This window comes from Oncorhynchus gorbuscha, linkage group LG16, assembly GCF_021184085.1.
Source record: "Oncorhynchus gorbuscha isolate QuinsamMale2020 ecotype Even-year linkage group LG16, OgorEven_v1.0, whole genome shotgun sequence".
In the NCBI taxonomy this organism is placed as follows: Eukaryota; Metazoa; Chordata; class Actinopteri; order Salmoniformes; family Salmonidae; genus Oncorhynchus; species Oncorhynchus gorbuscha.
The window spans coordinates 14772654-14782161 of record NC_060188.1 but is presented as its reverse complement, the minus strand read 5'-3'; positions in this window follow the sequence as shown (position 1 = coordinate 14782161).

Here is a 9508-nt window from a genome sequence, read left to right as displayed (position 1 = left end):
TGAAGAGCATGCATTTAGTTCTACTTTTATTCAAGAGCAGTTGGAGGCCACAGAAGGAGAGTTGTATGGCATTGAAGCTCGTCTGGAGGTTTGTTAACAGTGTCCAAAGAAGGACCAGACATATACAGAATGGTGTCGTCTGTGTAGAGGTGGATCAGAGAATCACCAGCAACAAGAGCGACATCATTGATGTATACAGAGAAAAGAGTCGGCCCGCGAATTGAACCCTGTGGTACCTCATAGAGACTGCAATAGGTCCGGACAACAGGTCCTCCGATTTGACACACTGAACTCTGTCTGAGTAGTTGGTGAACCAGGTAGTTGGTGAACCAGTAGTTGGTGAACCAGGCGAGGCAGTCATTTGAGAAACCAAGGCTGTTGAATCTACCGATAAGAATGTGGTGATTGACAGAGTCGAAAGCCTTGGCCAGGTCGATGAATACGGCTGCACAGTATTGTCTTATATCGATGGCGGTTATGATATTGTTTAGGACCTTGAGAATGGCTGAGGTGCACCCATGACCAGCTTGGAAGCCAGATTGCATAGCGGAGAAGGTACGGTGGGATTCGAAATGGTCGGTGATCTGTTTGTTAACTTGGCTTTTGAAGACCTTAGGCAGGGTAGGATAGATATAGGTCTGTAACAGTTTGGGTATAGAGTGTCTCCCCCTTTGAAGAGTAGTCACCTGGAATGCATTTCAATTAACATGTGTGCCTTGTTAAAAGTTAATTTGTGGAATATCTTTCCTTCTTAATGCATTTGAGCCAATCTGTTGTGTTGTGACAAGGTAGGGGTGGAAGACAGAAGATAGCCTTATTTGGTAAAAGACTAAGTCCATATTATGGCAAAAACAGCTCAAATAAGCAAAGAGAAACAACAGCCCATCATTACTTTAAGACATGAAGTTCAGTCAATGTGGAACATTTAAAGAACTTTGAAAGCGCTATGATGAAACTGGCTCTCATGAGGACTGTCTCAGGAAAGGAAGACCCAGAGTTACCTCTGCTGCAGATGATAAGTTCATTAGAGTTACCAGCCTCAGAAATTCCTGCCCAAATAAATGCCTCACAGAGTTCAACTAACAGACACGTCTCAACATCAACTGTTCAGAGGAGACTGCATGAATCAGGCCTTCATGGTCAAATTGCTGCAAAGAAACCACTACTAAAGGACACCAATAATAAGAAGAGACTTGCTTGGTCCAAGAAATACGAGCAATGGTCATTAGACTGGCGGAAATCTGTCCTTTGTTCTGATGAGTCCACATTTGAGATTTTTGGATCCAACCGTCGTGTCTTTGTGAGATGCAGAGTAGATTATCTCTTCATGTGTAGTTCCCACCGGGAAGCATGGAGGATGAGGTGTGATGGTGTGGGGGTGCTTTGCTGGTGATCTATGCATAGTAACTTTAATAACTCTACCTACATGTACATATTACCTCAATTACCTCAACACCGGTACCCCCTGTACTTAGCCCCGCTATTGTTATTTACTGCTGCTCTTCAATTATTTGTTATTCTTATCTCCTACTTTTTTTCTTTTTTTTCTTCTTAAAACTGCATTGTTGGTTAAAAACCTGTTGAGTGTAGGGGGCAGTATTTTGATGTTTGGATGAAAAACGTATCCAAATGAAACTGCCTATTTCTCAGGCCCAGAATCTAGAATATGCATATAATTGTCCGATTAGGATAGAAAACACTTCAAAACTGTCAAAATATTGTCTGTGAGTATAACAGAACTGATATTGCAGGCGAAAACCTGAGGAAAATCCAACAAGGAAGTGCCTAAGAGAAACAAATCTCCCTGTTCCATTGCATGCCTTCCCTCCATTTAAAGGGATATCAACCAGATTCCTTTCCCTATGGCTTCCACATGGTGTGAACAGTCTTTAGACATAGTTTCAGGCTTTTATTCAGAAAAATGAGCGAGAATGATCACAGCGTGTCAGTGGAGTTTTGCATGCGCAACAGCTTGGAGCAGACATTTGCTCTCTCTCTCCTATTGAAAAAGATACAGTCCGGTTGAAATATTATCGATTATTTATTGTAAAAACAACCTTAGGATTGATTATAAAAAACATTGACATGTTTCTACAAACTTTACGGATACTATTTGGAATTTTCATCTGCCCCGTCATGACCGCTCGAGCCTGTGGATTTCTGAACAAAACGTGCCAACCAAATGGGGGTATTTTGGATATACAAATAATCTTTATGGAACAAAAAGGAACATTTATTGTGTAACTGGGAGTCTCGCGAGTGCAAACATCCAAAGATCATCAAAGGTAAGTGATTCATTTTATTGCTTTTCTGACTTCCGTGACCAATCTACTTTGCTGCTAGCTGTTTGTAATGTTTTGTCTGCTGAGAGAGATGTCCTAACATAATATAATAATAATATATGCCATTTAGCAGACGCTTTTATCCAAAGCGACTTACAGTCATGTGTGCATACATTCTACGTATGGGTGGTCCCGGGGATCGAACCCTATAAACGCTTGGATAGCTTTTGCTGTAAAGCTTTTTTTTTCCAATTTTATCTGACACACCAGGTGGATAAACAAGCTAAACTGTGTTTTACTATATTGCACTTGTGATTTCATGAAAATGAAATATTTTTTGTAATTGAATTTGAATTTGGCGCTCTGCAATTCAGCGGATGTTGAAGAAAATGATCCCACTAACGGGATGGGTGCGCCAAGAAGTTAAGGGCTTGTAAGTAAGCATTTCACTGTAAGGTCTACCTGTTGTATTCGGCGCATGTGACAAATAACATTTGATTTGATTTATTTAGAATTCAAACAAGTGCTCAGCATATGTGGGAACTCCTTCAAGACTGTTGGAAAAGCATTCCAGGTGAAGCTGGTTGAGAGAATGCCAAGAGTGTGCAAAGTTGTCATCAAGGCAAAGGGTAGCGACTTTAAAGAATCTTAAATCTAATATATATTTGATTTGTTTAACACTTTTCTGGTTACTACATGATTCCATATGTTTTATTTCATAGTTTTGTTGTTTTCACTATTATTCTACAATGTAGAAAATAGTACAAATAAAGAATGAGTAGGTGTGTCCAAACTTTTGACTGGTACTGTATGTTGATATCACATCTCTATGTCCTCTGAGACTCGTTTTTCATGTGTCATTTATGGGACCACCCATACGTAGAATGTATGCACACATGACTGTAAGTCGCTTTGGATAAAAGCGTCTGCTAAATGGCATATATATATATATCCTCTGCCCACCCAATACTTTAAAGTACTACTTACGTAGTTTTTACGGGTATCTACTTTACTATTTATATTTTTGACAACACTTACTTCATTCACTGCATTCCAAAAGCAAATAATGTACTTTCTACTCCATTTATTTTCCCTGACACCCAAAAGTACTTGTTACATTTTGAATGCTTAGAACAGGAAAATGGTCCAATTCAAGCACTTAAAGAGAAAATCCCTAGTTATCCCTACTGCATCTGATCTGGCGGACTCACAAAACACAGATGCTTAAGTGTGTTCTGGTTTCCTTAATATAAGGAATTTGAAATTATTTATACTTTTGATCCATAAGTATATTTTAGCAATTACAGTTACTTTTGATTCTTAAGTATATTTAAAACCAAATACTTTTAGACTTTTACTGAAGTGGTATTTTACTGGTTGACTTTCAATTCTTATTTGAGTCATTTTCTATTAATGTGTCTTTACTTTTACTCAAGTATGACATATTACCTCAATTACCTTTTTCCACCACTGGTAAAACGTGTGTGCTGGAAAAGATGGGTGATTTCAACATGATTGAGGGTGTCATGGTCTCTCCCTGCCCCCAGGCCTGAAACCTTGGTGTTACCTTTGACCCCACTCTCTCATCTGAGTGTCACATCAAGAACATTGAGATGGTGTACTTTTTCGATTGCCAGAGTTAGCCCCTTACCCAACCTGATGAAGGAAAACGGATACACACCTTTGTGACAAGCTGACAGAACTAACTGTTGCCACTATTCTGTGTCATTAGTTCCAGATCCCTGCACACACTTAAGTTGGTTCAGAACTCCAGCCCAGAGCTCCAGCTCAGATCTGAGCCAAATCCCCAATCCTGGACCCATATCACACCTACAACAGCACTGGCTCCCTATCAAAGACAGGATTGATTCTAACTTAGACATTTCTGACAGTTTCCAAACACCAGACTCCACTACCTCTCCAGTTGCCAGGACTGAGACAACTCTTTATTCACAACTGAGATCACAAAAACCTGATACAGCTATTGATTGTATAAAGGATGAAGTAAACCAGGTTAGTGTTTGGCCAGAAATGATCAAACTGTCTGATTGCATCTAAATGCTACAAGAAAAAACATCTTCAAAATCACTAGCCAATGACTTTAATCATAAATGTCAAAAGACAAAAGACATTGTTTATTCAGTTTTAATTTTACAAGCTCTCCTACAACTTGTTTGCATGCCAGAATCATTTCATGAGCACACATGTAAGCAAACACCGCCCCAAAATGAAAAGATAATATTTTGGATGTTGCCATGTCCCATTGGCTTATCTAATGCAATTCAAACTGAAGGCCCTGGGTCACTCTCTCAGGAGGAGCAGACACTTGAGGCAGTATTAGCTCCTTTACCATGAAGCCAAGAGTGTAACGTTATGTTACACATCTCCAGTGGAGTGTCACCCCAGTCTCCTGGCTGCCTAGGTCTATTAACCCTGAGTGGACAGTGTCACACTTGACCAGTAGGTGGCATGTGACCTGTAGCCGTGACTGATAAGCAAAGTGTTCTGTGTTCTCTGTTCCACTACAGAAATGGATGGGGAGGTCAGACGGAGGTGTCTTCCTGGAGAGTCACCTTTCACACAACACAGGGGACATAAGTCAGTATTTCAGGAGTCACATCGGCTTCATGGCTCATACATCATGGTACATAAAGATGACTTGGTTTTAAGTCTTACGAAGGTCAATGCTGGTCAGTTACCTTTGACTATTGGGCTCAGGGTGTAACATACAGTGCTCATTGCTATGCATGCATACAAGTGTATGACTGGCTAATGTAGGGATTGTTATTTTGGCCCTCCCTAGCCAAGAAGATTACACCCTATACTTCATAGTTTTGTTTGGCAGCACTTTTAAAACTAGTGTCTAAATCTATAAAATATTCCCAACCCATTGTGCTTAAATCTATTATGAGTGCGTTATTATGAGTGTGTGCGTTAGTCAAAAGGTCCATGTTAAAGGTCCACTGCAATATTATATCATTTCTGGGTAACAATTAAGTAACTTACTGTGATTGTTTTCAATTACATTTTTCAAAAAGAAACAAAACTAGCTTCCTAGCAAAGAGCAACTTCTCAAGCAAGAATGTTGCTAGGACTTTCTGGTAGTGGTCTGAGTAGGGAGGGGAAAACTGAAAACTAGCTGTAATTTGGCAGAGGTTTGAAACTCTCTTTCTTATTGGTCTATTAATTAATTTACCACTTGGTGATGACACCAGGCAGTCCAAACCTCCATCCCACCAAAACAGGCTGACATTTCAGGTGGTCTTTTCCAACAGCTCTTACACTAAAAGGGCATTATCATAATATTCACAATACTATACACTATATATATAAACGTATATAAACGTAAACTATATATATAAACGTATATAAACGTATATATATAAACGACAACTGTTCAAATTTGTGGATTTGACTATTTCAGCCACACCAGTTGCTGACAGGTGTATAAAATCTCCATGGACAAACATTACCAGTAGACTGGCCTTACTGAAGAGCTCAGTGATATTCATCGTGGCACCGTCATAGGATGCCATCTTGCCAACAAGTCAGTTCTTAATTTAATCCCTGCTAGATCTGCCCCGGTTAACTGTAAGGGCTGTTATTGTGAAGTGGTAGGCCACACAAGCTCACAGAACGTGACCACCGAGTGCTGAAGTGCGTAGCACATAAATATCATCTGTCCTCGGTTGCAAAACTCACTACCGAGTTCCAAACTGCTTCTGGAAGCAATGTCAGCACAAGAACTGTTCGTCTGGAACTTCATGAAATGGGTTTCCATGGCAGACCAACAGCACACAGGCCTAAGATCACCATGTGCAATGCCAAGAGTCGACTGGTGAGGTGTAAAGCTCACCGCCATTGGACTCTGGAGCAGTGGAAACGCGTTCTCTGGAGTGATGACACTTCATCAACATGCAGTCGAATGGACAAATCTGGGTTTGGCGGATGCCAGGAGAATGTTACCTGCCCGAATGCATAGTGCAAACAGTAAAGTTTGGTGGAGGAGGAATATTGGTCTGGGGCTATTTTTCATGGTTCGGGCTAGGCTTCTTAGTTCCAGTGAAGGGAGATCGTAAAGCTACAGCATACAATGACATTCTAGACGATTCTGTTCTTCCAACTTTATGGCAACAGTTTGGGGAAGGCCCTTTCCGGTTTCAGCATGACAATGCCCCCGTGTACAAAGTGAGGTCCATACAGAAACGGTTTGTCGAGATCGGTGTGGAAGAACGTGACTGACCTTCACAGAGCCCTGACCTCAACCCCATCGAACACCTTCAGGATGAATTGGAATGCCGACTGCGAGCCAGGCCTAATCGTCCAACATCAGTGCCTTCCTGAAGGCAAACAATGTATACGAAATGCTTCAGTCTGGTTTTAGACCCCATCATAGCACTGAGACTGCACTTGTGAAGGTGGTAAATTACATTTTAATGGCATCGGACCGAGGCTCTGCATCTGTCCTCGTGCTCCTAGACCTTAGTGCTGCTTTTGATACCATCGATCACCACATTCTTTTGGAGAGATTGGAAACCCAAATTGGTCTACACGGACAAGTTCTGACCTGGTTTAGATCTTATCTGTCGGAAAGATATCAGTTTGTCTCTGTGAATGTTTTGTCCTCTGACAAAACATCCGTAAATTTCGGTGTTCCTCAAGGTTCCGTTTTAGGACCACTATTGTTTTCACTATATATTTTACCTCTTGGGGATGTCATTCGAAAACATAATGTTAACTTTCAGTGCTATGCGGATGACACACAGCTGTACATTTCAATAAAACATGGTGAAGCCCCAAATTGCCCTTGCTAGAAGCATGTGTTTCAGACATAAGGAAGTGGATGGCTGCAAACTTTCTACTTTTAAATTCGGACAAAACAGAGATGCTTGTTCTAGGTCCCAAGAAACAAAGAGATCTTCTGTTGAATCTGACAATTAATCTTAATGGTTGTACAATTGTCTCAAATAAAACTGTGAAGGACCTCGGCGTTACTCTGGACCCTGATCTCTCTTTTGAAGAACATATCAATACTGTTTCATGGACAGATTTTTTCCATCTACGTAACATTGCAAAAATCAGAAACTTTCTGTCCAAAAATGATGCAGAAAAATGAATCCATGCTTTTGTCACTTCTAGGTTTGACTACTGCAATGCTCTACTTTCCGGCTACCCGGAAAAAGCACTAAATAAACTTCAGTTAGTGCTAAATAAGGGTTGCTAGAATCCTGACTAGAACCAAAAAATGTGATCATATTACTCTAGTGCGAGCCTCCCCTACACTGGCTTCCTGTCAAGGCAAGGGCTGATTTCAAAGTTTTACTGCTAACCTACAAAGCATTACATGGGCTTGCTCCTACCTATCTCTCTGATTTGGTCCTGCCGTACATACCTACACGTACGCTACGGTCACAAGACGCAGGCCTCCTAATTGTCCCTAGAACTTATAAGCAAACAGCTGGAGGCAGGGCTTTCTCCTATAGAGCTCAATTTTTATGGAACGGTCTGCCGACCCATGTCAGAGACGCAAACTCGGTCTCAAGCTTTAAGTCTTTACTGAAGACTCATCTCTTCAGTGGGTCATATGATTGAGTGTAGTCTGGCCCAGGAGTGGGAAGGTGAACGGAAAGGCTCTGGAGCAACGAACCGCCCTTGCTGTCTCTGCCTAGCCGGTTCCACCTCTTTCCACTGGGATTCTCTGCCTCTAAACCTATTACAGGGGCTGAGTCACTGGCTTACTGGGGCTCTCTCATGCCGTCCCTGGAAGGGGTGCGTCACCTGAGTGGGTTGATTCACTGATGTGGTCATCCTGTCTGGGTTGGCGCCCCCCCCTTGGGTTGTGCCATGGTGGAGATCTTTGTGGGCTATACTCAGCCTTGTCTCAGGATGGTAAATTGGTGGTTGAAGATATCCCTCTAGTGGTGTGGGGGCTGTGCTTTGGCAAAGTGGGTGGGGTTATATCCTTCCTGTTTGGCCCTGTCCGGGGGTGTTCTCGGATGGGGCCACAGTGTCTCCTGACCCCTCCTGTCTCAGCCTCCAGTATTTATGCTGCAGTAGTTTATGTGTCGGGGGGCTAGGGTCCGTTTGTTATATCTGGAGTACTTCTCCTGTCCTATTCGGTGTCCTGTGTGAATTTAAGTGTGCTTTCTCTAATTCTCTCTTTCTCTCTTTCTTTCTCTCTCTCGGAGGACCTGAGCCCTAGGACCATGCCCCAGGACTACCTGACATGATGTCTCCTTGCTGTCCCCAGTCCACCTGGCCGTGCTGCTGCTCCAGTTTCAACTGTTCTGCCTTATTATTATTCGACCATGCTGGTCATTTATGAACATTTGAACATCTTGGCCATGTTCTGTTATAATCTCCACCCGGCACAGCCAGAAGAGGACTGGCCACCCCACATAGCCTGGTTCCTCTCTAGGTTTCTTCTTAAGTTTTGGCCTTTCTATGGAGTTTTTCCTAGCCACCGTGCTTCTACACCTGCATTGCTTGCTGTTTGGGGTTTTAGGCTGGGTTTCTGTACAGCACTTTGAGATATCAGCTGATGTACGAAAGGCTATATAAATCAATTTGATTTGATTTTATCAGTGCCCGACCTCACTAATGCTCTTGTGGCTGAATGGAAGCAAGTTCACGCAGCAATGTTCCAACATCTAGTGGAAAGACTTCCAGAAGAGTGGAGGAAATATATGTCAAACACAGGAAAATCATAACTTTGACTGCACTGGGCCTTTAAGCATTGTATGTCTGTAATAGCCCTCAGCTAGTCCCCCAATCCCTACCACCTTTCAACACACAAGACACCCCTTTCTCTCATCACCCATATATTTAGACACTCTTAAAACACTGTCACAAAGAATGACTAACTGACAGAAGTTATCATTACAAAGTGCTAGATTCCTTCATTTATAGAGATCCCCATCCCGATACTGTGGAATTTTCCCAAAATAAATTAATGTAAACACTTTAGCGACAGAGGCACTCACAGTGGCCTGGTATGCATAAACAGTATGAACAGTGTGACACAGTGTAATCCCCCACCCCTGACTTCAGGCCGGTCTGGAAATGTGGAGTCTACACCCCCCCCCGACTCCCGGCAAAATAAGCCAGACTCCAATCCATCTTACATGGCAATAACACTCTGCCCAAATTGGTGTTGTTTTGGAGACTCCACGGCAGGTTTGTCTCAAGAGGACTTTTTTCCACTACAGGTTATTGTTCCAGTGACA